This window comes from Apium graveolens, chromosome 5 (assembly GCF_009905375.1).
Source record: "Apium graveolens cultivar Ventura chromosome 5, ASM990537v1, whole genome shotgun sequence".
Lineage (NCBI taxonomy): Eukaryota > Viridiplantae > Streptophyta > Magnoliopsida > Apiales > Apiaceae > Apium > Apium graveolens.
This window is the reverse complement of record NC_133651.1, coordinates 275359957-275386677: the sequence shown is the minus strand read 5'-3', so window position 1 is coordinate 275386677 and position 26721 is coordinate 275359957. Positions and strand designations below refer to the sequence as shown.

The following is a 26721-nucleotide window of genomic DNA, read 5'->3' as shown; positions in this document are numbered from 1 at the left end:
TAATTATTAGTTTTGATTTTATTGATAAAAAAAATGTTTTAGTGATATTTAATTTAATTAGAACTATTTAGCAGTTTAAATTAATTTAGGGGTAATTAATTAGTTTAGTTAGAGTAAATTCTCTTTTCGACTTTGTAGATTTTAAATTAATTTTAGAAAAGAAATTCTCACCTCTCCCTTTAAAGTTCTAGTTCGCCTAAATTAATAATTAAGTAATTGCGATAAATTTATAGTCCTTGAGGAACGAATCTCAAGATATTAAAACGAAAATTGTGCACTTGCAATTTAAATGTTTATCTTTGGTATATCAGTGGACTTCACAAATCTCAACAAAGCCTACCCCAATGATAGTTTTCCCTACCACGGATTGACCAGCTCGTTGATTCCATGGGTGACCATGCCTTACTCAGCTTCATAGATGCTTACTCGGGCTATAACCAAATCCCAATGTATGGGCCAGATTAGGAGCACGCCTCATTTATCACTGATCGAGGCCTCTACTATTACATTGGGATGGATGCTTTTCGGACTTTTTAATGTTGTGGCTACTTACCAAATGATGGTAAATGATATGTTCAAGAATCAATTGGGAAAGACCATGAAGGAATACATAGATGATATGATGGTGAAGTCAAAAGAGGCAAGAGATCATGTACACCATGTTGCTCCGATGTTCTAAATTTTGAGGAAGTACAGAATGAAGCTCAACCTCCGGAAGTGTATGTTCTGGGTAAAATCGGGAAAGTTTCTGGGCTTTATCATAAATCATAGAGGCATTAAGGCCAATCCCGCCAAGATAAAAGCCTTGCTCGAGATGAAGTCCCCATGGCGGGTGAAGGATGTCCAGAGCTTAACAGGACGGGTGGATGCCTTAAACCACTTTATCTCAAAATCCTCTAACAAATGCCAATTAAAAAAGTGGGGAAGAACTTTGAGTGGACAGAAGAGTGTATAGAGGTCTTCCAGAATATCAAGAAGCATCTCAGCAGCCCTCCAATCTTATATAACCCAAAGGAAGGGGAAGTTCTAATCTTATACTTGGACATTTCTAACTTTTCAATCAACATTTTATTGGTTCGAGAAGAGAATGAAGCTCAACTCCCTGTGTACTATATGAGTAAGAGATTAGCAGATGTAGAGACTCGTTATACTAGTCTCGAGAAGTTGGTGTATGCCCTAGTCTTGGCCTCCCGAAAGCTCACGCCCTATTTCAGGCTCATAAAATAAAAGTGAGGACATCTTATCCCCTCAGGAAGGTAATGCATAAGCCGAAGGCTCCTGGGCAAATTCTGAAGTGGGTGGTAGAGCTCGGCCAGTTTAAGGTGGACTACAAGCCTGGAACCACTATCAAGGACCAGGCCTTAATGAATTTTATTCTTGAATTCCCACCATACCAGGAAGTGGACCGGGAAGCCCTTGTTGTTATCCCCAAGACATGTGAAAAGGAACAGAAGAGGCAGAATAACGCCCGATTGGGGAGTTTATATATGGATGGTGCTTTCGATGGAGAAGGGGTAAGAGTCGGAACTGAGTTGATTAGCTCAGAGGGACACCAGATAAGGAATGCGAACCACTTGGCTTTCCATGTGACCAACAATGATGTTGAGTACGAGGCCCCTGTTCAACGACATCAAGTTAGCCTTGAAGATGAAGGTTGAGAATTAAAATGTGTTCCATGACTCTATGATCGCAGTTTACCAAATAAACAGGGGTATCAAGCTAAGGGGCCAATAACAAACCTCTACTTAAAGTATGCACAGAGAATAATTAACATGTTCCACGAGGTAAGGTTAGAAATCATCCCTCATGGGATGAATGAGGGAGCAGAAGAGCTAGCCAAGTTAGGCTCGCGCCGCTAGGCCACTTTGTTGGGGGCAGTCCCCCTTGATATACAAAGGAGGCCCAGTTAACCTAAACAGGATATAGTCAGTATTGGCAGCGGACACGGCTATATGGATCACCCATTTTGGATCACGTAAAATAAGGGTTACTTCCATATGGAAATGAGATACAAGGAATCTCAGTATGTGAGTTATGATGGGGCTCTGTAAATAAGGGGATTTAGCATGCCCCTCCTCAAATGCATAGATGTGGATGAATGCGACTACATCATGAGAGAAGTACATGGTATCTGCGACGATCACTCGAAGGGTAGTTCTCTAGCTCAAAAAATATCCTCCGACAGGGTTATTATTTTCTGACCCTAAAAAAAGATGCCTTTGAGTTTTCTCGAGCTTGTGACAAGTTCCAGAGGTATGCATACTACTACAACAGACCAGTGGCCCTTTTTACCTCCCTCGTGAGACCTTGGCCCTTTTCCATGTGGGGGATTGATTTCATTGGAGAGTTTCCCAAGTCAAAAGAGAGTGTCAAATATGTAGTGGTCGATGTGGACTCCTTTATCAAGTGGGTGGAAGCTGAGCCCTTGGCCAAAATTACTGCAAAAAAGATCAAAGAATTTGTATAAAGAGCTATTGTGTGTCGATATGGGATGCCATACAAATTAATCTCTGATAATGGAAAGCAATTTGAAATGAAAGAGTTTTATGAGCAGTTGGGGATTCAAAAAAGCTTGAGTACGGTCAATCATCCCCAAAGAAATGGGTAGACTGAGGCCATTAATAAGATAATTAAGCACACTCTAAAGGCAAATCTGGAGGAAAAGAAGGGGACTTGGCCTGAAGAGCTCCCTCGGGTCCTATGATCCTATAACACACCCTCGAGGACCACCACTAGGGAGACACCTCTTTTTTGTATATGGATGTGAGGTCATGGTACCGACTGAAGTGGGGGCCAGATCATTTTGCAGGGACAATTATGACATAGAGGAAAATAAGGTTAATCATCGTCTTTAGTTGGACATGATCGATGAGACTCGAGAAGATGCCCAAGTCAGGATTGAGGCATAACAACGAAGAACAGCTCAACACTACAACAACAAGGTTCGATCCTAGACCCTCAAGGTGGGAGATTTATTTCCATGAAGGGTCATGCCAAACACTAAGGTAGTAAGCCAAGAAGTTTTTTAAGCAAATTGGAAAGGCCCTACAACATAAAGGCATTACTTGGGAGGGAACCTACCATCTCAATGATATGCAAGACAAGCTGATTCCGAGAGCTTGGAATGCAGAGCATTTACACAAGTATTATCAATAATATTATTCTTTTCAGACTAAGTAATTTTTAAATTATTCTTAAGTCTCGGGGGTAGTGCTATATAGGCACCTCCCTTGGACCCAAGCATGTACTTGATCTACCTTATCATTATCTATGAATAAATGATTATTTACTTTCCATTCACATGCCTTGATTACTAGCATTTTTTAATCTAAATAAGCTAAACACCTGCAAGAGAGCTCCACTTTATGGACACCTGTACGAGGATAAAATATTTATTTTCTTAACAAAATTTTGAAATTATGATTCGAGCTGGGCCTCGCCCTGTTAAGAAACATGGTCATAATAACCAGCTTTTATAAAATAAGGCTATTATGCGGAGGCCATGGAGCAATAACGTGAGCTAAAAACGGCCTCGTACTGTTAAAATGAACTTTTTAAACAAAATTTCAAAACTAAAGATAAATTAGTGAAGCGACGCGAGCCTATGAGTCTGCCTAAATTGTTTAAACAGCGGAATGCGAGGCCAAAAATGTAAAGTTTATGGACCAGTAGAGATACGACCCCATCACACTTAAAAATAATTAGTATTACAACAAAAGTGGTAATTTTTATAACAAACGCGACTCGCATAGCATATGTATGTTGACACCAGCCCATATTGACTTTTAAGCCAGCCTTAGCTAAAGGCGAGGCGATTAAATAAGGCCATGGATAGTAGGATACGCGAGCTCATGAGTTCGACCCGCTGTTTATCAAACATACTCGCTATACCGGTAGCGATGCGAGCTTGTTTTACTCGAGAAAATAGTAGGCGAACACTGACAAGTATATGCGAGAACAAATTACTTGTAAATTATAAATATAGCAATGCATTAGATAAAAGTTGGGCCTGAGGGCAAATCAAATTAAATCACAATTATAAGGCAAATGGGATGTCCTCCTTCCCATTGAATGTTCATTATATAACAAGATGTAGACTAAGGCTAATTAGGATCCTGATTCCTCTTGGCTTGCTCTTCAGTAAGCTGAGCCCGCCTGGTCTGATCAGATGCAATGCGGGTATCCTCAGCGGCCTTAAGGGCTTCCTTCTCGAGCTCCAGCTTTAACTTTCAGCATGCTTAGTTTTGCCCACGCCAAAGATGTTCTAATCAAACTCCGAGATTTTCATGATAAAGATCTTCACAAAATTCCTCGCCTATAGGTTCTTGGTAGGGTTGAGCAGAAAACCGAAAAAACCAAAACCGAAACCGCTAAAAACCGAACCGATTAAATCCGAACCGAAACCGAAACTGAAAAATTAAAAACCGAAACTGAAACCGATTTGCGGTTTCGGTTTTATGTTAAAACTGAACCGTAAAAACCCGAAACTGATCCGATTATTAAAATAAATAATATATTTATATAATATAAATTTCTAAAAATATATATATTATAAACTGTTACTGAAGTACTGAACACAACTACAGTGGGCTGGTGGGTTCAAATTACAAAGTAGCAGTGGGCTGGTGGCCCTTTTCACTTTTCAATTTCGCTGAAGTTCACTGAAAAATCAAGACCTAATCTAATTACTGTAAGGCTGCTCAACTAGGCAAGAGTAAATCGGGAATCGGCTACACAACACAGTACATCCAAGCTGAGCAGTAATGGATGGAGATGGAGATGGACTATCGAAGAATCAAACTCCAATACAAGTTGAGCCTCAGGCTGAACCGGTAAAAATTTCAATTACCAATCCACTTTATACTTTGTTCTTCCCTATTTGTAATTTCTATTTCTACTACTTTTATAAGTTTTACAAATTTTAGATATATTTGCTTAATTTGTAGATAAATGTGAACTTATAAGATGAAGAACTAAAATGTAATGATAAACCAGATGAAATATATGAGGGTAAAAAGGGTTCAGAAGCATGGGATTTTTTTGATAGGATTACGGGGTGTGCGGTTGGTAAAGAGAAAGCTAAATGTAGATTATGTGGTGTAATGATTGGATGTTATTCTCGAAATGACACATCCACAATGATGAATCACTTGAAAAATACATGTCCTACATCATCACTTCGGAAGAATCTTGATAAATTGCAAAAGACTTTGCAATTTGAAAAAATATCAAAGGAAGAAAAATTTGGCACAAACTCACACCTTTAATCAAAAGAGATTAAGAAAAAAAGTTGCCCTAATGTGTATTAAAGACAATCAACCTTTTAGGATTGTAGAACATGAAGGGTTTAGAGAGTTATTGAATGAGGCAGAACCAAGATTTAAGATTCTAAGTAGATGGACCGTTGCTAGAGATTGTCTAAAAAAATATGGAGAAGAATTAGTAAAATTGAAAAAGAGTTTGGCCTTTCAAAGAGTCTCATTTATAACGGATACTTGGACATCCGTACAAAACATTAATTACATGTGCCTTACGGCTCATTGGATTAATGATGATTGGAAGATGTGCAAGAAAATTTTAAACTTTCCTCAAATCGGAAGCCATAAAGGGGTTGCCATAGGAAAGATGCTACTTGATTTATTTGCACAATGGGGGATTGATCGTATATTCACCATCACATTAGATAATGCTTCTTCTAATGATAAGGCAATTTCATATTTAAAGAAATTTCTTAGAGGACCAGAGACTATATTGGAGAATAAGTTTCTATACATGCGATGTTGTGCTCACATATTGAATTTAGTGGTGAAGGATGGTTTGAAAGAACAACATGATTCAATTGCTAGAGTCCAAAATGCAACTAGATATGTTAGGTCTTCACCGGCAAGACTTGAGAAATTTAAAAAATGTGTAGAAAGAGAGAAGATAAAATGTGAGAAGATGGTGTGCCTTGATGTTGACACTAAATGTAATTCAACCTACACAATGTTGGAGGTTGCGGTCAAATATGAGGGTGCTTTTATAAGAATGGTTATTGAAGATAATAATTATGAAGCATTTTTTAAAGCAAATGATCTTAAGATTATTGAAAATTCAAAGAAAAAAAAAGAAGAAAGTTGTAGAAGGTGCTCCACTTTATGATGATTTTTGTAATGTCAATCGTTTCATTAAATTCTTAGGAATCTTTTATGACGTGACAATAAAATTATCGGGTTCCAAATATTGTACTTCAGATGTCTTCTTTGTTGAACTTGTAAAGGTTCAAGAGGCCATTATAAATCTGTGTTCAAGTGAAGATCTATTGATGAGAGATATGGCTAAGAGGATGAAGGATAAGTATGACAAATATTGGGATAATGTGGAAAATACCAATTTTTTGTTGTATGTAGCGGTTGTGTTAGATCCGAGGTACAAAATGAGTTACATAGAATTTTGTTTCACCAAAATTTATGGGAGATGGTCTATTAAAAAAGTAATCATGTGTGACAAGGTATTGAAAAGTTTACAAGAACTTTATGACTATTACATGAACTTGAAGGGTCATCAAAATTCTTCTTTTAACCATCAAATAAATCAACCAGGTAAATCTTGGCAAGATGATTTTGAAAAGTACATGGATGATCAAGATGAAGGAGGGATAGGAAAATCGGAGCTTGATGTGTACTTAGTTGATCCAAGAGAAAGAAAATGAGAGGGCTTTGATATACTTGGATGGTGGAAGGTGAATTTTATAAGATTCCCGGTACTTTCTGAAATAGCTAAACCTGTGTTGGGTATGCCGGTTTCTTCCGTTGCTTCAGAAGCGGCTTTTAGCACCGGTGGAAGGATAATTGATGCATATCGAAGTTCCCTTTCACCAAAGACAGCAGAAGCATTAGTTTGTAGCCAAGACTGGCTAAGGAGTTCTGAGATTGTTATTGATCAACGAGGAGAACCAGAGGAGTATCTACAGCTGGAAAAACTGGAGTATGGTATTTTTCACAACCTGTTAAGTGTTAACAGTTTACTACTTTCTGCTCAATTTTTGCTATTAACTGCTGGAATATGTCTACTGTCCAATTTAATGTTTTCTGGCTGTTCTGCACTTCTTCTGCCTTTCTTATGCAATTATACTGTCAATCTCCATGTTGCTTCCAGAGTATATGAAAATCAGTCTTTTAGATTATGCCTAGTTTAATCTTGCTATGATACTGATCTATTAATCGATTATACAATCTATTAATTGATGTCCTATGTTGTTGTGATACTGATTGCAACAGCCAACAGATATTCATCTTAGTTGCAGCCAAATTTGCTCATTTCTGTAATAAATTCTCTAATTCAGCTTATTTATTTTTATTTATAGATGAGGTGAAATGTGTTGGAAAATCATTTGAGTTCCTGGACATCGATGATTAAAGCATAGAGGAGCAGAGGTATGTACTTAAAATATCTACTCTAGAATATGTGTTTACATGTCCGGAGATCGTGCTACTGCTTAATAATATAGTAACATCAATAAAAATGTCTACAAACTGATTATGCAGCAGTTTCCTCAATTCCTCTAATGAAGTTGCAAAGTTAAATTCTGTACAGAAAATAATTGTTCATTAGCAGCTTCCGTACTGAGTTGTTTAACATTACAGGCTCTGTAATTCTGTGAACCTGAAATAGCAGCAGAAGCATTATTTTTAACACTATATAATTCTGTGAATTTATTCCTTTGTGCAGGTCAATGGAAAAGGAGCAAGAAACTGATGTTGAAATACATGTTCAAGGTTCTTGTTTTTGCTTGCACAAAACATATAATTTGCATTTATATGATGATTATAAACATGCACTACCATCTGATCTCCGATTATTTCGTTTAAATGTTTTAATTTAGTTAGTTAATATGTTGTGGTTAGTTATATTTCTGTATCGTTAGATTCTGTTGGTCTTATTGCTTATGATCAGTTTTGCCTTATTGCTTATGATCAGTTTTGTTATCAAATTTAAATAGTTTTTAAAAGAATTTGGACTCATTTTCAGAGAACTTCAGATATATAGTAAATGAAGGTCTTATACTAATGCTTCCATTAATTATTTCCGGATGGTTTTTTAATCATTTTTGGTTTCTGTAAATGGTAACTGAATTGATCGATATTATGATGTGCTGAAACGTGAGTACTAGCCTTGTAGCTTGTTACATGGTTATAAACGAATTGTAGGAAGTAAAGCGTTAATCTTGATCTAGGTCAGAAATTGTGAATATCCATGTTTGAATTTGTAAGTTACAGGGATTACCATTGCATGATTTTAGACATTACTTATATCATGTTGATGAATGCAAGTTGTGAAATACTGAAATGTTAACCTGTGTTAATATTAGTTACTACAGCCAGTGTATTTTTGTTTATTAAACTTCAAAAGAAAATTGGTCATGAAATTGAAAATTAAACTGGGTGGCTTAAATGCTCAATTTGCTTTATATAAAGGAACGACATACACCAACATTATGTTAGATCCTGGAACGAAGTGAAAAGAAAAATTTACCTACTAAAACAGGGGACTTGAATTGTACAGACAATCAGCTTTGTGAATGTCACAGTAGTGTGTTGTAATTTACAGGTGTCTATAATTTAAAGGATCTTCTTGCTTGCTTCCATTCCATCTGAGTGCATTCATCTAATATTCTGATTATAACAAAATATAACAGTACTGATGGTTTTGGTGTTGCTATTTCAGGTCTCTGGACCGGACTTGGTCATGCTTTGCAGCCTTTGCTCACTGTCTATTGTTGTGCTGTTGTTCCTTCTTCTGTTAAAAGCAGCCAATTTGTTTTAATTAGATATTTTATTGAAAATAATGTAGTTTTTTATTTGGCAACAAATGTACCTTGTAATTTATTTACTTAAAAATTCTAATAGTCATATTTGTGTTGTTATTTTGAGTGATGCGGTTTTAAAACCGAAACCGATCCGATTAAAACCGAACCGAGGTTTTCAAACCGAAATCGAACCGATGATTTCGGTTTTCAATTTTAAAAACCGAGGGCATGCGGTTTCGGTTTTGGCCAAAAACTGCCCCGAACCGAACCGCGCTCTACCCTAGTTCTTGGCATCAGTGATGGCCTCTTACCTGCTCGCATTAAGGTTTTTCAGCAAGCTCTCCTGCTCTTGGACCTTCTTTTATAGCAACTCCTTCTCTTTATTCAGATGAGGCCAAAATATGAGCCTCCTTCTGCTCTCGCAATACTTTCTCATGAGCTGTAGCCATGTCTAACATTTTCAGCTGGTGATATTCTATAATCTGAACATTCCCTTGTCCTAGATCATTAATCTTAGATTGAAGAGTTTTAATTTTGGAATCAAGCTTCGTAGTGGCATGACCGATAGAACAAAATTCCCGAGTTCTAAAAAGCTGGAAAAAGTAAGCCTCAGCTGTGGCCCTGGTCAGAGCATCATTATTGGCTTTTGGTGAAATGGAAGTCTAGCTTTTAATATCATGCTCACTCACGTTGACATGTGCGAGCCGACCAAATGTGCTCACATCCGTATTGACTGACGTATGAGGAACAAGCGTCTCATTAGGTGTAGAAAGAAGAGCTCTCTTTGGGTCTGGCTCATGAGTCCTATTCCCATCCTTGTTGGTTTTGTGCCTCTTTTAAGGAGGGGGACCACCCTTAAGATGCTCAGATAATATGGTGCAGTGAGAAGGAGGAATGTCCTCAGTGTGAGCCACCGTGGGTGCCACCACTTCCTGAGCTGAGCACAAATAAGAGGCAGCTTTTTCAGCTTCTTCCATAAATAGAATTAGAGAGACACCCATTTCTATAATAAAACAAGGGAACTGTCAAGAAAAATACAATACGAGCAGATAAAAGATAAAATACATGCAAAAAAGAGTAAAAACACAGGCGGTATGAGCCCACCGGCTTGCAATGAAAGCTAAACATAAACTAGATATGAGCTCATTGATCCAAGCTGCAAACTCAATCTACTTACCTTGATTATTTCTTTGACTTTTTGGGAGGGGAGAGCATCACTCCCTCAATAAACCCACACTAGATTAAGTTCGAGGTGGTGATCAATTTATGATTGTTCCTATCCACATAAGGCAGTTCTAGGATGATGTCCACATTTACCTTTTCCTGTCCTTGAAGATGAGTGTGAGGTGGGGTGGATGGTGATAAAAATTAAAATGGATTAATAAAAAGATGATCTATAATGAGAGAGTTCTGTAACAGTTTATAAAGATTTAATAAACTGTTATTTGATCTATATTGTTCTTACTTTACTTATTTGATAATCGATTTATTTGATAATTATATCTTACCATTTAAATAATTATCATATTTTGGGTAACAGGGAACCTGAGGAATAGATATGAAAGAATTACTCCTCACTATTTTCTAACTGCGCCAATTCCGATGACGGAATCCTTTAAGTGGGCGGAGACTGTAACGCCCACGAAAATTTTAAGTAAGTAATAATCCTTATCGCAATTAAGAAAGTAAGTGCGTGAATTAAATTATTTGTTATTAATTCATTGTCATACAAATCACAAGTGCACGCGTTGATTAGTTAATAACGCTTTTATTTATTAGGAACTGCATAAAATGTTATCTTTAAAATTATGTTAGTTATTTATTTTTTAAAATATATTTATTCACAATGTGTATACCTTTGAAAATCTAAAGTGAGAGTATTATTAATTAGCGCACAACAACATTCAAATATTATTTATATCTTACTTATTTGCACTAATATTCTTTTGTATCGTTAAATATCTTGCGGGAATTTAAATAAATATGGGATTACTGATTTTTTGTTAATTATTAAGTATTAATTATTGGTTATTTTCTCAAAGAGATTTTCATTTTGTTCAACATTTATAATCGAGGATATTATAGATTTCAGAATATCCTATAATAAAGTTACCCAATTATTTTATCCTAAGTTAAATTTGACAATTTTGTTACATAAGTGTTAGATTTGGAAATCCCAATATTGCTAATAATAAATCTTGAGAAAAATTATTTGAAACTCCCAATATAGGTGTTTTAGAAATTATTATTTAATTACTTTATATTTAAATATTTTAATAAGAAAAACTTGAATTATTATTATTTTGAAAAATAAAAAATAAATTTTAATAAATAAATATTACTTAAAATATTAAGTGAGTTCTTATATGTTTAATTAACCCTATTTGAAATATTTGGGTGGTGTACTTTTATTTTATTTTAGATTATTCTATTTTATCTTTATCTTTATTTTATTCCATGAAAGGAGTAATAAATGAATTTTGAATAAGAATTAAATTAGGATTATTCTAAAATTTGCTAGAGAATTACTATAGTTGAGGTTTGAGTTAAAATTAACCAAGGTTAATTAGTTCTATATATAACCCTCAAAACCCATTTCCAAGCTAATACCCATTCCAAAATTTTTATTATAATTAGAGAGAAGAATTAGAAAGAAAAATTAGAGAGAGAGTTGATCAAGAGGAGGAAATTTGGGTAAAGAATATCATAAAGGATCAAGGTGATTTCAGTGAATGTTTATTAAGGAATTAAGAGTGTATTTCCGGATTAATCAAGTAGGAAAGTGATTATTCTAATTAAGGCAATTCAATTATTTTTCCTTACTACCAAATGATTGTGATCATGTTTTGTGCATGAGGAAATTATGAATTTCTAATTTGTAATGTAATTGCATTAAGTTATTTATTTAGAAGGAATGATAATTCAATTTTTGTGATTATTAGCGAATTGTATTGTTATTGAATAATAAATTATACTTGTGGCTGGGCCGTTAGGGTCCAAATTAATTGGATATGGGCCTTACCCCAAATTGATTTAATTAGGGTTTATATAAGTTAGTTGGGGTTTTTATTTTTAAAAAGGGAATGATGAAATTGATGGTGGGTTTTTGTTTGTTGAGATTTGGGGAGTGAATTGAGGGAATTGGATTGGTTATTGGTGGTCGGGAACTCGAGTAACCACCGCTACAATGGTGGTGGCGTGGTGACGACGGAGGTTTTCACCAAAAAAAATGAGAAGGACGGGTGGGAGTGTATGTTCGGGTGTGTGTGTATGTGTGTGGTGGTGTTCGGGTGAGAGTGTGTGTGTCTGGGTGTATGTCTATGTTCAAGTGTGTGTTTGGATGTGTGTGTGTTAGAAGGGATGAGCCACCACCGATGGTGGTGGTGGCATTGTGGAGAGAGAGAGAGAGAGAGGCGAGAGAGATAGCAAGAGAGAGCAAGATAGACGAGAGAGAAGGAGAAAAAAAGAGAGAGAGGTGGTCGGAGTTTGGCTGGAAAATAGGTAAGAGTTCGATTTTGGAAAAACTAGTTTGGGGAAGTAGTAGATCGGGTCATGGGTAGTTAAATTCGGTAAGAAAATTGAGTTTCGGGGGTGGCCGGTGTAACGCCCTCCAAATCCGGGGTCTAGATCTGGGGTTTACTTGCCAACTACTAACATAAACTGACCTGTATAATAATTAAATATACATATATCTAACCCTTTTATACTACTACTCAGGATCTTTAAGGTTAAGGTATGAAGATAAGAACATACACTACCTTTACTACATTCCCAACATCAAGATCTTACAAGCATCTTTATTTATTACAACTCAACTGTCTAAACATGTTTTAAAACTAGTTCCATTTTATTCAAACATACATAAGAACTACTCAAACTAGACCTGATCTGGTAGCTCAAAGCTTTCTTCCTGGATTGGGATTATCACTATTGGTGCTAGAGGGTCCCGCCTTTTCACTCGCTTATTTACAACCCGAGTACGAACTAGCTTCATTTTTAAGCTTTACTGAAAGATAAACGTGAGTAACAAGTATGAGCCATAATTGCTTGGCAAGTCCACAATATGTATATATAGTATCACAAGATAAATCAAGTGAATCTGATAAGGAATAAGTAATCAGATTCCATAGGTATCTACTATTTCTGTAATGAGTAAAGAAGGCCGCTACCAGTGATTAATAATAAACTAGACTGGACACAAGAACCAACATATGCACTATAACCTGTTGGTCAGTCAGGATATAGTGCGAATCTATGTCCATCTGCATAGACCCACAATCATATTGGGTACCCTGGCCCATTATGGCCTACTAATAAAGGGTCCAGTCCATCCCTGGCCCGATTCGTAACCATCCAGTCCATAGGGTGATCATCCGGAACAATCAGTATGCTTTGATGTTATCCCAACATCAAGATTTGTATCTAGGTATAGATAGTGTGTAATCAATTAGAGTATGAATAGAGTATGCAACTTATCAAGGATAATCAGAACTATTTTAAAATAATTATCAAAAAAACAGTAATTGAGTTGCAATGAACTTAAATGAAGGTTATGTGTTCAGTGTATCAAGAATTTGTAATCAGGTGTGGGAATAAGCATAACAGTTTAATATTTTGAGTTTAAAATAGGGGAGAAAACTTGCCTCATACGCGATCTATTCTCAATCTAATATTGCTATCTAGCACTGGCTTGTACTACCTCGCCATGTTCGTATCTATAAAGGAAAGATACTGATTCAATTGACTTGTACCTTAATTTTACATCAATCCGAATCCATACAACCCGTATCGTCTACCCGTATGATAATAATTACCTCATATAATAATTAAACTATCATTTAAGACTCAATAAACCATATAAATCACATAGCACATATGTCAGATAGTCACTCAGGTCATTAAAATATTTTTAGAATTGAAATCAAATCATTATACTAATTAGTGCACAATATCTGACTCATTTTCTAATTTTTAGAATTTATTAGATACGTATTACTATTTAATTGGGTCCCCTTTGTTTATCGGACTACCCGTCGAAACATCATCGACGTCAATAACATAAATCACAATCCAACTTCCACAATTCCACAACCATTCCCATACGAAACTAATTATACGACTCATTTTATTTGTTTTAGAAAATTAGGACTCAGAATAAATTCATCACTGTCCACCCTCGGCTCGCCGAGGCTCATCGCCGACGGCGATAAAATTCGCGGGTACCCGATTAAATTCGGGTCCCCAACGCAAATTCTATCGATTAATCCTCGAATAATTAAAATAAGTTTCCGACTGATCATCAAAATTTTATTTAAATTAAATAATATAATCATCATCGAATACTTCACCAATAGTTCGTAATCACAGCTCGGACACTAAAAGAGTATTCAAATTAATCGAACACACTTATACCAGTCGCAACAAAACAGAAGGCAACAGAGCAAGAGCAATACACAGGAAACACACATATATGCGCGGCACCATAGCACCGCCATGCCTCATCGGAAACCCGAGGAGGCGGCAATAACCACGGCGACCAGACACCCACACAAACCAAAAATCAACACACCCACGGAGCTTATATATATACGTATATGTAAATATAATCCACGCAACAGGGGCAATAATTGGGAGGGATGGCAATTACCGGAAGTAAACTAAGCAACTGGAGGAGAAGCGAGAGCATGAACTCGCGAACAGAGAATGGAAAGGGAGATTAACAGAAAGAAGAAGAAAAAAAGAAAAGGGCGAGAAAAGATGAAATCGCAGGGAACAAAAAATGAGAGAGAGAGCTGAGGAAATAAGATTAAGTTGGGTGTTTATTGTGCTGATTTATGTGCTCCTAACACGTGTCCAACCATTTGACACGTACCCCCCCAGTTAGCTAGTCAGTTTGTATCATTTTACCCTTTAACGATACAATATCGCGAATAAATATTAATCGAAACAATTCTGAAATAGTTTTAAAGTTTTACAAATATCCCGAAGCTAATAAAATACAAATTTCATAAAATTTAAAGCATCTTTGAAACACAGTTTGTACCTGTATTTCACAATTAACGAACCGAGGTGCATTTAAAACAAATTCAGAAAATTGCAAAAAAAATCTTGTAATATTATAAATATCCCGAAGTAAATAAAAATGTAATTTTTATAAATTTGACACAATTTTTGAAATGCCACTTATACCCGCTTTTATCAATAAAATGAAACAACGCGCGGGTAAAATTAATCCCAAAAATTTCCAAAATAATTTTAAAATTCTCGGAATATTCCAAACTTGAATAAATATGAGTTTCATAATTTTTGAAGAATTTTAGAATTAAATATGGATTTTACAAATAAAAGCAATCAGAAAATCATTTAAAGATAAATAATTAATAAAATATTGATTTCTCAATTTTATAAAATCCCAAAAATATTTATTGTAATTATAAAACCATAAAAACAATTTTAAAGATATTCCAAATATTTATGCAATTAAATTTGCACTAAATCCACTTTTGAAATTGGAAAATAATTCAATACGACTCCATAATTGATCCCGTGGACAACCCGGTACACCATAATTCACACATAGATAATAATTAAATAACACATAGCGGTTAAAACCAATACACATATTTTATTTATTTAATAATTCCCATAATCACATATTTGAATAATTCAAAATTACACGAGTCGTTATATCCTCCCCCCTTAAAAAGATTCTGTCCTCAGAATTTGGTTTAACTAAACAAGTGAGGATATCTGTCAAGCATATCTGACTCTAATTTCCAAGTAAATTCTACTACTCGAGGTTTCAAACGTACTTACTATGGATATACTCTCATTCCAAGAACTCGCCTTTAACGATCAAGAATTTGGATCGATCACTATATGCAGAATAAACTTAGACAAGAGCTCATTGGCTCCTAACCAATCGCTTAATTTGAATTTGATATTTATCGCCTTAACATTGACACGCATAACACATTATATGTACATACTGCTATAACAGTAATATCAACTCATGAACAACTTTATCTATATTTATCAATACCTCGAATGGTCTACTAAATTTAGGACAACTTGTCCTTTTTACTTAGACTTATCCAATCTCTTTCAAGACCAAACTTTTATTAACACTACTGGTCCTATTTCTATATTCATACTCTCTCTCGATACAATTTCGTCTTCTTTCTTTGTCTACTCCGAGCTGCTTCAATCAATATTACTACGCTCTTGGTGTGCTGAATTAACTTAAAATTTGACAACTTTCTTTCTCCCACTTTATCTCAATAAAAATGGGGATCTACACTTGCGTTCACATAAAGCTTGGTAAAGCGGTATTCCAAAGCTGACATTGCTGATAAATGATCATTCTAGTGTTTCCTTAAAACTCAACCTCTCAACATAACTTACATTTCCTCAATCACTTCCGTACTTTGACTCTCTGTTTAAGGATGATAGGCAGCGCTCATTTTCAACTTGGTTTCCAAACATTTAAACATCTCTTATTCTTTTCCATCAGTTAAGGCTGATAAGTAATCTCATATATTCACGTATTATCACCTTTAAGTATTTGAACTTCAGATTCTACTCTTTCCAATTCATTTATTAACTCCTCGGTGGTCTTAATTACATCCAATCCTTTCTGTCGGCATAAGGCATCTGTTATCATAAGGCTTCGCTTAGGTAGTTGTTAATGGATTAATTCAGAATCTTTTGTTAACCTTAGTCAAAATTTTATTCTTGAAGACTCACGTATAGTTGCTTTCCTTCTGTTTTTTGGAGAAAGATCCTTGGGCATTCCACGCAGACTTTATTATTCATTGAGTAGCTGGGGATGTTATCAATAAATACAGTTTGCTTATCTAAGCATTCCTTATACACCATGATCCTTAATTCTTTATAGTCACCTGATACACTTGTTATTTCACATAATATCACCAGAGCTTGCAATGCTCTTAACTCACTTTAATCATAATCTCTGATATGTTCTCAGGTCGGATCTTAAGTTAATCCTCGAGACATAACACACTTCTTGAATTAGGTCTCATAAGTAATCAATTCTTTATAGGGGTCACTTCTTCTTATTCGTTGTTTTATTAAATTCCCCATAATTAGTACATGCTCTCATAATTTCATCTTTTTTTTCAACAATATCACTGGTACATTTTACGATTCGCTACTTATAAGACCATTCATTGGTCTGCCTTGTCCACTAGGCCTCCAATACTTCGCTTTAATTCTTTGACATGTCTAACACTTCCTAATCCATCTTGAAATTTCCTTCTTATACCTGGTTATCACCATTTTTCTTTAAATTTCCGTATATCTTGGCATTTCCTCAGTAAATTAAATACTTTATATTGTGAATTCCCTGTGGGATCTAGTTTCTTAATCCATCTACTTATAGCATCCAAGTGCTGGAAGAAAACTTGGGGATATCGTGATCGTTCTCCTGGGCGCATAAATTTCTTTTGACATCTTATCTTTCCCTTCACAACTTCAACTGAAAGGTCATACTATCCATCCTTGTTCCTTTTGGATTATGAACTTTAGCTTCCAATTCCAACTCCTAGAATTCTATAGTTAATTCTTCTGGTGCAGTCTTTATGTTCATTCTCTCCTTTTTGCTTATCGCTTGCCACTACATTTGCTTCTCCTCGTGAATACATACTTTAAACTTTTATGGTTCATATAGATCTTACACCTTTCTTCATACATATCATGTTTCCCAATCTTTCAAAACAAATATTATTACTGTTAGTCCCAATTATGAGTAGGATACTTTTGCTCATAAGGTTTCGGTTGTCTGGGTGCATATACAATAACTTTATTGTGCTGCATCAACTCACATCCTATTCCCTTATGAGAAGCATCACTATAAACTACCAAATCTCCTTGATACTTTCAAAATGATAAAGCGGGTGCTGTAACCATTCTTTCATTTAACTCCGTAAAACTTTCTTCACCCTTCTCTACTTCATATAAACTTCTTGCTTTTCCTGGTTAGCTTCGTCCAAGATATTGCAACTTTCAAGAAATCTGGCACAAATTTCCGATAGTAACCGGCCCATGATAAAACTTTTTAATTTTGTTGGTGTTTCTGATCTCTTTTTATTTATAGTAACTTTAATTTACTAAGAACTATATTTCATACAACTTCTTTCTTCTTCAACTTCTCGGTTATCATTAAATGCTTTGCATGGTCCTCCGTTGACTTTAAGTATCACAACTACAGGTTATCCAGATATTCTTTAAAGGTTCGGTCCATCCAATTCAAATATTACCGGTATATTGGTTAATCCAAATAAAAATACGAGAACAGTACTTAGTTCTGAAAATTATCTTTGATATATCCATAGGTTTAATCTTCAATTGGTGAAATACCAAGTCTTAAATCAATCTTATAAAAGTACTTTGCTTCTTTTGTTTGATCAAACAAATCATTGGGTCGAGGTAACAGATACTTGCTCTTGATAGTAAACTTGTTGAGCTTTCGCTAGTCGACGCATAATCTCATACTCCCATCCTTCTTATTAACACTTAATACCGGTGCACCTTATGGGGTACACTAGGTCTAATCGCTTCTTCTTCTATCATTTCTTGCATCTACTTTGCTAACTCCTTCATTTTGACTGGCGCTATTCTGTGCATGGCCTTGGACACTTGTTTCATTTTAGATGCTAAGTCAATCATAAACTCAATTTCTCTATCTGGAGGAAATGTTGGTAATTCATCTGGAAACATGTCTTGAAATTCATTAATTACTATAAAACCTTCAAATTCTGTTTACTCCTGACTTCTATTCATAATCACCATAGTGCTTACCTTTTGATCACCGTAACTTCTTGGCTTAAATCATCGTTAACAAATTCTTTACCTTCCTCCATCTTCTGAACCTTGTCACATTCTTATTTGGCATCTTCAGAACTATCTTTCCTCACGACGGTCTGTCTAGGCATCACGCTTAAATAATTAATCCATTCCGTAGAGTAATGTCAAATTCTCCTATCTTAAATAATATCAAATCCTCAAAAACTTGTTGCCAGGAATCTCAATCCCACCATGGATACTTACTTATTTACTAATTACGCGTTCTTAAATTTCCTAGTCCTTTTTGTCATAATTTTATCAATCCAACGGGATACATTATTTTATCAACAATACCTTGGGGAAATAAACAATCAAGTTGCTTCCACATCTTTCAATACTTTAACGCATAAGGTATTTACCATAATCATCCATGTCATCACGTCCATATTTCACAGGAAAATCACAAATTCTCGTTCTCGAAGACGTATTCCTTATTGGAGTAGATTCCCTTGGCTCTTAGTGGATCCCTGACTAGGGCTAGTGATTTGCAATCCTCGCCATATACCCTTGTTTCCTTTCCATGTATGAGAGGTAGATGGAACTTCGTCCACTTAGTTCATAATACGTTGATTTGTTTGAAAAACTTTTGCAAAGAACGACGGTATAACAAAATAACTAGAAGGATTCATAATTCAACAACCTTGAAGTTGAAAAGAAGGAAGAAATAATGATTTAGATATAAATGAGACAACCACATTGGTAGTTAAGATGGCCAGTCTTTCATACCATATGGCATACAGCACATGATTAGGTGGCGTCCCACCCGACTCTTCGTCATTTGGACAAAGTGTCTCACCATAACACTGTTTGTCCCAATCAGAAAGCAAAACTTGAGGGAAATAATTAAATTTGAAAGGAATGCAATATCCTTCTTTCCGATGTCATAGCAAGGAGTTTATTTAAGAAAAGAAGTTCATACTTATTTAGGAATCAAAAAGGAATATACACTGTAATATTGAAGACAAGAACGATACAATTGGTCACCATCCACATTTCACTTGTATTCATCTTTCGAGCGTGTTCGATCATATCCCAATTGCGTCGTATAACAACTTTAGAAAGTACACTAAAATGCGTTCACAAATTAAGCATTATGGTAGATTCTTGCTTGCTAAGTCTTGCGCCTTTAACATAGCACCTACACGTATAATACTTTAACAATTCGATCATAACCAGATAACTTCGAGTTTCCTCTTTTTAATTTAGAATAACCACGAATCATTCAACATAACGATCCTTTGGTTGATAATATTCTTCTTTTAGAAAGGTCTGGAACTCTTCCCAATCTTCTTCGATCACGCCCAGGCTCCTTTTACATCAATGAATTCTTTAAACCTTAATGGTCTCTGCCACTGGCTGAATAATTTCTCCGTACGCGGATTTTGTTATTAACCTTGTCAAACCGTTAGGAATAATCAACTTCTTTATAATCGCGGGTTACTTTGTTCTCTGAATTAAAAATATTAAGTCTGAAACAATCATCCTTCCAGGTAATCCGGGTCTTTTAACAAACAAGAAACTCAAGTAGTAACTTGACAACCAAGGTTTAAAACTTATTTTATTCAAAAAGGCTTTTAGAAATTTTGTAAGGGAAAATCTTTTTCGAAAACTTGTTTAAAATTTTTGAAAATCACAAATCTGGTTGTTCTTACTATATGAGTTAGTTGTTGTCCTTCTTATAACCAGATTCCAAGTTAAAGATACGATCACACAAAGGTCCATTCACTTCCATTAACTCCTCTCCTTCATTGGGTCTACTACCTTCCTTAATCAATGAAAACTTCAACTGTCGTTGCATATTATCTTATTCGTGGTTTTACATCAAGGCTTCCATACTGGTAATATTCCCGTTAACAACTTTGCAATCGCTAAGTGGAACAGACTATCCAATAGTCAACAAGTCGGATAATATCACATCACCTTGTTACTATAAATATATCATATCGTCATAACACCATTATCTAACTTCGAGAAAGCTCCAGATCCATCATTTTTTCTAACGCTCTTTTAAAACTCATCTAATCTATTCCACAAGCTAGCCATAGGTGGCCTAATCACTAATGGCTTCATTTAATCTGGTAGTAGCTATTTTTCGAAACACGTGAATCTTCTTTCTAAAATTCTTCTCACCTTTATTTATATCTCCAGTACTCACTGTTTACTGTAGCTCCCGAATTCATCCTCGTGCAGATTGTTGCTTCAAAGGACAAGTTTTAAACTGGGGTATAGAACAGGGTGTAGGGTAAATTGAAAAGAAACACTCACAGCCGATTGTCCAGTAAAATAAGAATAAATAGATGGAGATTCTTGAATAGGTAGTCTCATATCAAGAGGTGGTAGAATAGCGTAGAAAAGCTTGAAGAGGTGCAACTTTCATAACAGAAGATAGTACCGTTAATGCTGATGGAGGAACAAGGTACAAATCAAATTCGAGAGAAGATGACGGTCCTTGAACGGAAAGCTCCAAATGATCGGATGGTACAAGGAAATCAGGATCTGCCATTGCCGTTGTCTGGAAATCACGTCGCAAGCTAAGAATCCCGAATCGCAACACGAACCGTGCCGGAGACCTACTACATAGTCGCACTCATCCTCACGACGTCTTATCTTTCTATTTCCTATTCATAATCCTAACCCTCTACCCAATCCCGACAATCTAGGCTTGTTTCAGTGACTTATAACCTGTAGCTCTGATACCAACCTGTGGCGCCCTCCAAACCCGGGTCAGAAGTTTAGGGTCCACAACACATACACAATATATGAACCTGTATATAAGATACCATTTGCAATGACCCTGCTTTACACATCCACGGATCGCAACAGGTTAAAGTATGAAAACAAGCCACAACCTTAACTTTTATTACAACGTACCAAATCCCAACTAATTTAACTTACAACTGATAATAAAATTATTCTTACAATCTTACTATCTCTCTACCGAATGAAGCTCCTGCTAGCTCGATCCAACTCACACCGGAACCTTAGCCCACATTTTGGACTGAGGAACTTCACTATCATCCATATCCTTTTCAGCTGTAAAATTTATAAAAAGATTCGCAAGAGTGAGCTAAATAGCTCAGCAAGTCATGATAATGATAACTGAGGTTAAACAATGATTAAAAGAGATGATTCAGAGGAATCAAGTTTCTTTTTAACTATTCATTATAATTGGATATTCATTTTAAGTTTTAAAAAAAAACAAGCTTAGGCTGCTGATCAGTCACACACTAACCCCGAGCGAAGCACACAGCTCTGCTCTACGAACTGGATCCAAGGCACACATTGGCCTAATTCGACCACGAATCTGGTCTGACCACAAATCTGGTCCGCATAAAGAAAACTATCCAATTCTAAAATAATTTAGTGTAATTAACAATGTAATTCCATAAGCAAGATCATAATCAACAGCGATAAAGCATTTGTATAAAAGCGTAATGCGATTCATGAGTATCACAGAGGTATATCAGGGTATGTATGTTAGGTCACACACACTGTAGAGGGGGTGAATATAGTGTAAAGTACAATCAAATCGAACTTTAATACCACAAGTAACAGAAAACAAACTTTATTGAAATAATAAACTTCGTTACAGTATGGAACTGTTACCTCTCAGTGATGAACAAATATCACGAGAGCTGCTAGGGTTGATACGAATAATCTTCTTGAATATGATAACACTTATAGTGTAAACCCTATGTCTGTGTTTATATACTACACAGTTACAAGATAATCACTAATTGATATGGAATATAATTCTGCTTCCTAAAATATATCAATCAGATATCTTTTCTTCCAAGTATTCTATTCTTCATAGAATTCCTTCTTCATGCATATCTCTTCTTATGTTTATCTTGATCTTCTTTCCTTTAATCAACTACTATCCTTATCTTGAACATGCTTCAACACTTAAGTTCTGATATCCATCTTCTGATGATTATCTCCTGATAATATAAGTACTGATATCCTTAAGTCCTCACTTCCAGCAAGTACTGATTTATCCTGTTTAAGTAAGATCTGAAAACTAAACATAAATCATATTAGCCATGACATTATCAAATATATCTAACAATCTCCCCCAACTTGTAAATTAGCATAATATACAAGTTTAATAGATATTTGATGATGTCAAAAACATTAAGTACAAATGCATGAGAATTAGACTAGATAACTACAACTTATAGTCCTTAAAGCTTTACCAATATTTAACTTCTGATAACAGCTTCAGTCTGTATAAATATCAGAATTTAATCAGTTGTAGATCTTGACTTGGCTTCATCTTCTGATCTCTCTGATGTCAGAAGTTGTTCTGAGATAGTTCTTCAACAAACATTTCTCAGCATATCTAAGTTCATCAATCATCCTCCTTTTAGCATCTTTAAGCTTTGCAGTATCTTCACCAATTTGAAAGATTGCAGCCCTGAGATCATTAATCTTAGCTTTTCTTATATCCTGATCCAGTCTGATCAAATATGCTTTATCAGACTCAAGATTGAATTCCACAGCCCTGTAACCTAGAAAGGTAGTTATAATCTTAGCAGTGTTGGGCTTCATTTCAACTATATCACCCTTGTGATCTCTGTACTTTGGAAGATATGTGCTGTCAGACTTAACATAATAAAGCCTTTTCTGTCTCTGAATCTGATCCTTCAAATAGTTTGCAGCACTTTCTGTTAATCTGTCATTCACTTGAAGTAAGAATAGTACATGCTCTAGTTCTTCAAAATACTTCAATGGAATGGCATTTTTCCTTATATGATAAACCCTACCATCTGTCATGAAGTACAACAAGATGTGTTCTTTCAAGTAGGTATGGTAAACCATTTGTACAGATTCCAGTTGATTCAATCTCTCAGGAGTTGCTCCAATACCTGGTTCACTCAAGGAAGTTGGATCATTGGTAGTGTTCTGTATTCTTCTTTCATCAGCACTTCCCAATCCAGTTTTATCTCTTGCTTCCTTTCCATTAACTACTCTTGCTTCAAAACCACTTGCATCAGTCTTCAAAGGTTGAGTCTGTTTTGCTTTAGTGAATCCTGGTAGGAGTGTCTTTGATCTATCTTCTGATATCAAGTTAACTTGAGCTATGTCAGAGGTTACTTGCTTCTTTGGAATATCAGAACTTACTGTCTCTTGACTCTGAACAACTTGAGCCATGTCAGAGGTTGTTTTAAGAACTTTTCTTGAAGTCAGAGCAAGATCATCCTTTTTATCAGTGATTTCTTCATTCTCAGGAGGCACATAAACCTTGATAGGTTCACCAACCTTTTCTTTACCCTTGGATCTTGGATATATCTGCGGTTGTGATTTAGCCAATATTGCTTCAGTATTTGTCCTTTCTTTTATCACAATGCCTTTGAGTTTTGGAAGTGTCTTTTTACCAGAAGCTTCAGATTTAGATGTGACTTTCTCTGATTTAAGTCTGGCTTCTTCTTCCATTAAACTCTCCAAGTCCATTCCTGGATTTTCCCGAAGAAATAACTGTCTTGACATTTCTTCATCAAGATCTAAAAGTTCATCAGAACTTATCCTTTTACCAGTAGCAGAACTAATTCTTTTCCCAGTATCAGAACTTGTCCTGTAACTTGTGATTTCAGCTTTTCTTGATGAGAAACCTCTACCTTGACTATGACCTCTACCCATTCTAGAGTTTCCTTGATCATCCTTTTCATCATCCTTCCCTTTCAGTGTCTTGGCAGTCTTGCATTTGGACTTAATTACTCTCTCCCCCTTTTTGGCATCAGCAGGTAGTAGAAGAGAGACAAGCAATTCCACTGAGGCTTGGATTTCAGTAGGTTGAGATTGCTGAGAAGCTTGATTTTTCAGAATATCATCAATCTGAGCTTGTTGTTTCTCTTGAGTCTTCTCAATATAAGCAATCCTGTCAAAGGTAGGTTGGAAGAACTTTTTCTTGTCAATTTTCTAAATTTGGTCCTGTTTGATGAATTCTTCCTGAATCTTGTGTAGCTCTGCATGAGTAGTTGAATGGAGACCTTGTAGATGTTTAGTACTCAATGCAGTGACTCTAAGCTGGGTTTTGAAATCATCAGAAATTAACATTTCATTAGCTTTTGTCAAGTGCTCAGCAAGATGCTTTGCAGTTGGAACACAGGAAACTGAGTTCCATTCCTTAGTCCACTCCTGTCCTGCAGGAGTTTCACTCCAAGGCACTGGTACTTCTCTGGTAACAAACTTCTTAACAAGTTCAGATTTAAGAATAGTTTGTTGAAGAGCATGTCCTGAAGGAACTGCTTCATCAGCATCTACATTTGGAGCAGCATCACCAGTATCTCCAGCATTTGCAACATCAGAACTTACAGAATCAGTATCTTCTGATAAAACAACAGTGTGAGTAGCAATGGAGGCTTCAGCATCCTCTAAGTGCTGATCTGTTCTAAGTTCTGATCAACAGCCATATCCTGATGCTCACCTAAATTCTGATCATCAGCATCTAGATGCAGAGAAGGTGTAGAAGATAACTCTGGAGTTTGAACAGCATCAGTAACAGGTGTGGTTGATGGATTAGTTGTTGTTGGAGCTTCTAAGAGAATTACTTCAGGCACAACCAAGTTCTGGATATCAATAGCAGCACTTGTGCCTATATTAACAGGAGATACAGACTTTTGAGCAGGAGACACAGATGGTGTGTTGGTCTGTTCAGGAATAGCCTCCTGAGATGGAGTTGATGAAGAAGAAGTGACTTTAGCAAATTCCTTTTCTTGTGAGATCAGAGATTCCTGATCTCCTTCCTTAGCTGCTGCTTGTTCATCTGAAACTGGCCTTTTTGCCCTTTGTTTCTTGTATCTCTTTGTAGATATGGATTCCTTGGGAGTTTCAGGAACAGTCATTCTTCTAAGCCTCTTAAGAAGCCTAAATCCCCCAATTTCAGAATCCTTCTGAGAAGTCACTTTCTCAGCTTCTTGGACAACAGGTTCTGATGTAGAAACCTGTTCCTCACTGCCAGACTCATCTCTCAAAGCAATCCTCCTTCTCTTTTGAGGTGTTTGAGGAACAGTCTTTGTCCTCTTAGGTTTGGAAGATGAAGGCTTCACAGTAGGTGCTGAGGATGAGGGTTGAACTGTCTGTGAAGTGGAGAGATAGGATTTGATATATTGCCTAAGGGTTGGTTGAGTAGTATGGGTGGTATGTTCTGATGGTTGTTGTGGTGTTTGGGAGGTGTTTGTTGGTTGGACATCAGGATAAACAGATCTATAGGAATCAGGATCAGCATTTACTAAGATCTGCTTCACAGACCGAGGAATCTGTAAAGGTCTAACCACTGGTTTCTTAGTGTCAGCATTTACCTGGTCATTAAAGTATCGTTTTGCAACCTTAAAAGGTGGAGTTAAGGAACTGATTAAGTGAGGTGCATCAGTACAAAATATATATATAAGTTAACAGAATCTAGCAAAGTAGACAACATTCCTATCCTCTGTCATCCTATCCCCAATAAAACCTATTATAGCCGTTGCAAAATCAAAATGAGTTTCGTTTATAATGGCATACCCGATGTGCTGACTCATTATAGGAATGGCATCAAAATTCGAACACTTGTTCCCAAAAGCTTTAGTGATGCAGTCGAAGAAGAAGCTCCATTCCCTTCTGATATGAGCCCGTTTCAACTGCCCAAGCTTTGCCAAACTCTGTTCATACCCCAAACTGGCCATTAACTCCTGAAGAGCCGATTCCTCTGGAATTGAAAAAGTACATCCTTCTGAGAGATGTGGAGCCTTGCGTATTGTACCAGGAGTGACTACATATGAAGAATCACCCACTTCGAAAACAATACTAGGAGTACCATTTGGACCACCATTATCAAAGTTTCCAGTCCTCCAAAGTGTCAGAACTTGTTGGCTTGAGAATACTGAAGGTTGGGTCAATGCATACCCGATTTCACTGTGAAAGGCATATGTCATAGCCTATTCGTTTATTCGAGGATTTAACTCAACTCAAATAAGAATGTAATAAGTAAATAGTGGATCTATCGTCAGAGAGATCTCACAAAGTAACATTTGTCAAAGGGTTAAGAAACATTATTCATCTATAGACTTGAAGACTTAATTCACTGGAAG

General features: G+C 35.9%; 2 long non-coding RNA genes across 2 annotated transcripts; one reads left to right on the top strand and one right to left on the bottom strand.

The window, feature by feature from the left end:
- Nucleotides 1-4596: 4596 nt before the first annotated feature.
- On the top strand, nucleotides 4597-8891 carry LOC141659061 (uncharacterized). The gene is made up of 5 exons (XR_012549592.1): nucleotides 4597-4832; nucleotides 6582-6971; nucleotides 7346-7415; nucleotides 7711-7757; nucleotides 8707-8891. It is a non-coding gene; the product is annotated as an uncharacterized LOC141659061 (long non-coding RNA).
- On the bottom strand, nucleotides 8428-10134 carry LOC141659062 (uncharacterized). Its single transcript, XR_012549593.1, has 3 exons — nucleotides 9966-10134; nucleotides 9100-9791; nucleotides 8428-8778 (listed from the first exon to the last, which is right to left on the bottom strand). It is a non-coding gene; the product is annotated as an uncharacterized LOC141659062 (long non-coding RNA).
- Between the last annotated feature and the right edge of the window lie 16587 nt (nucleotides 10135-26721).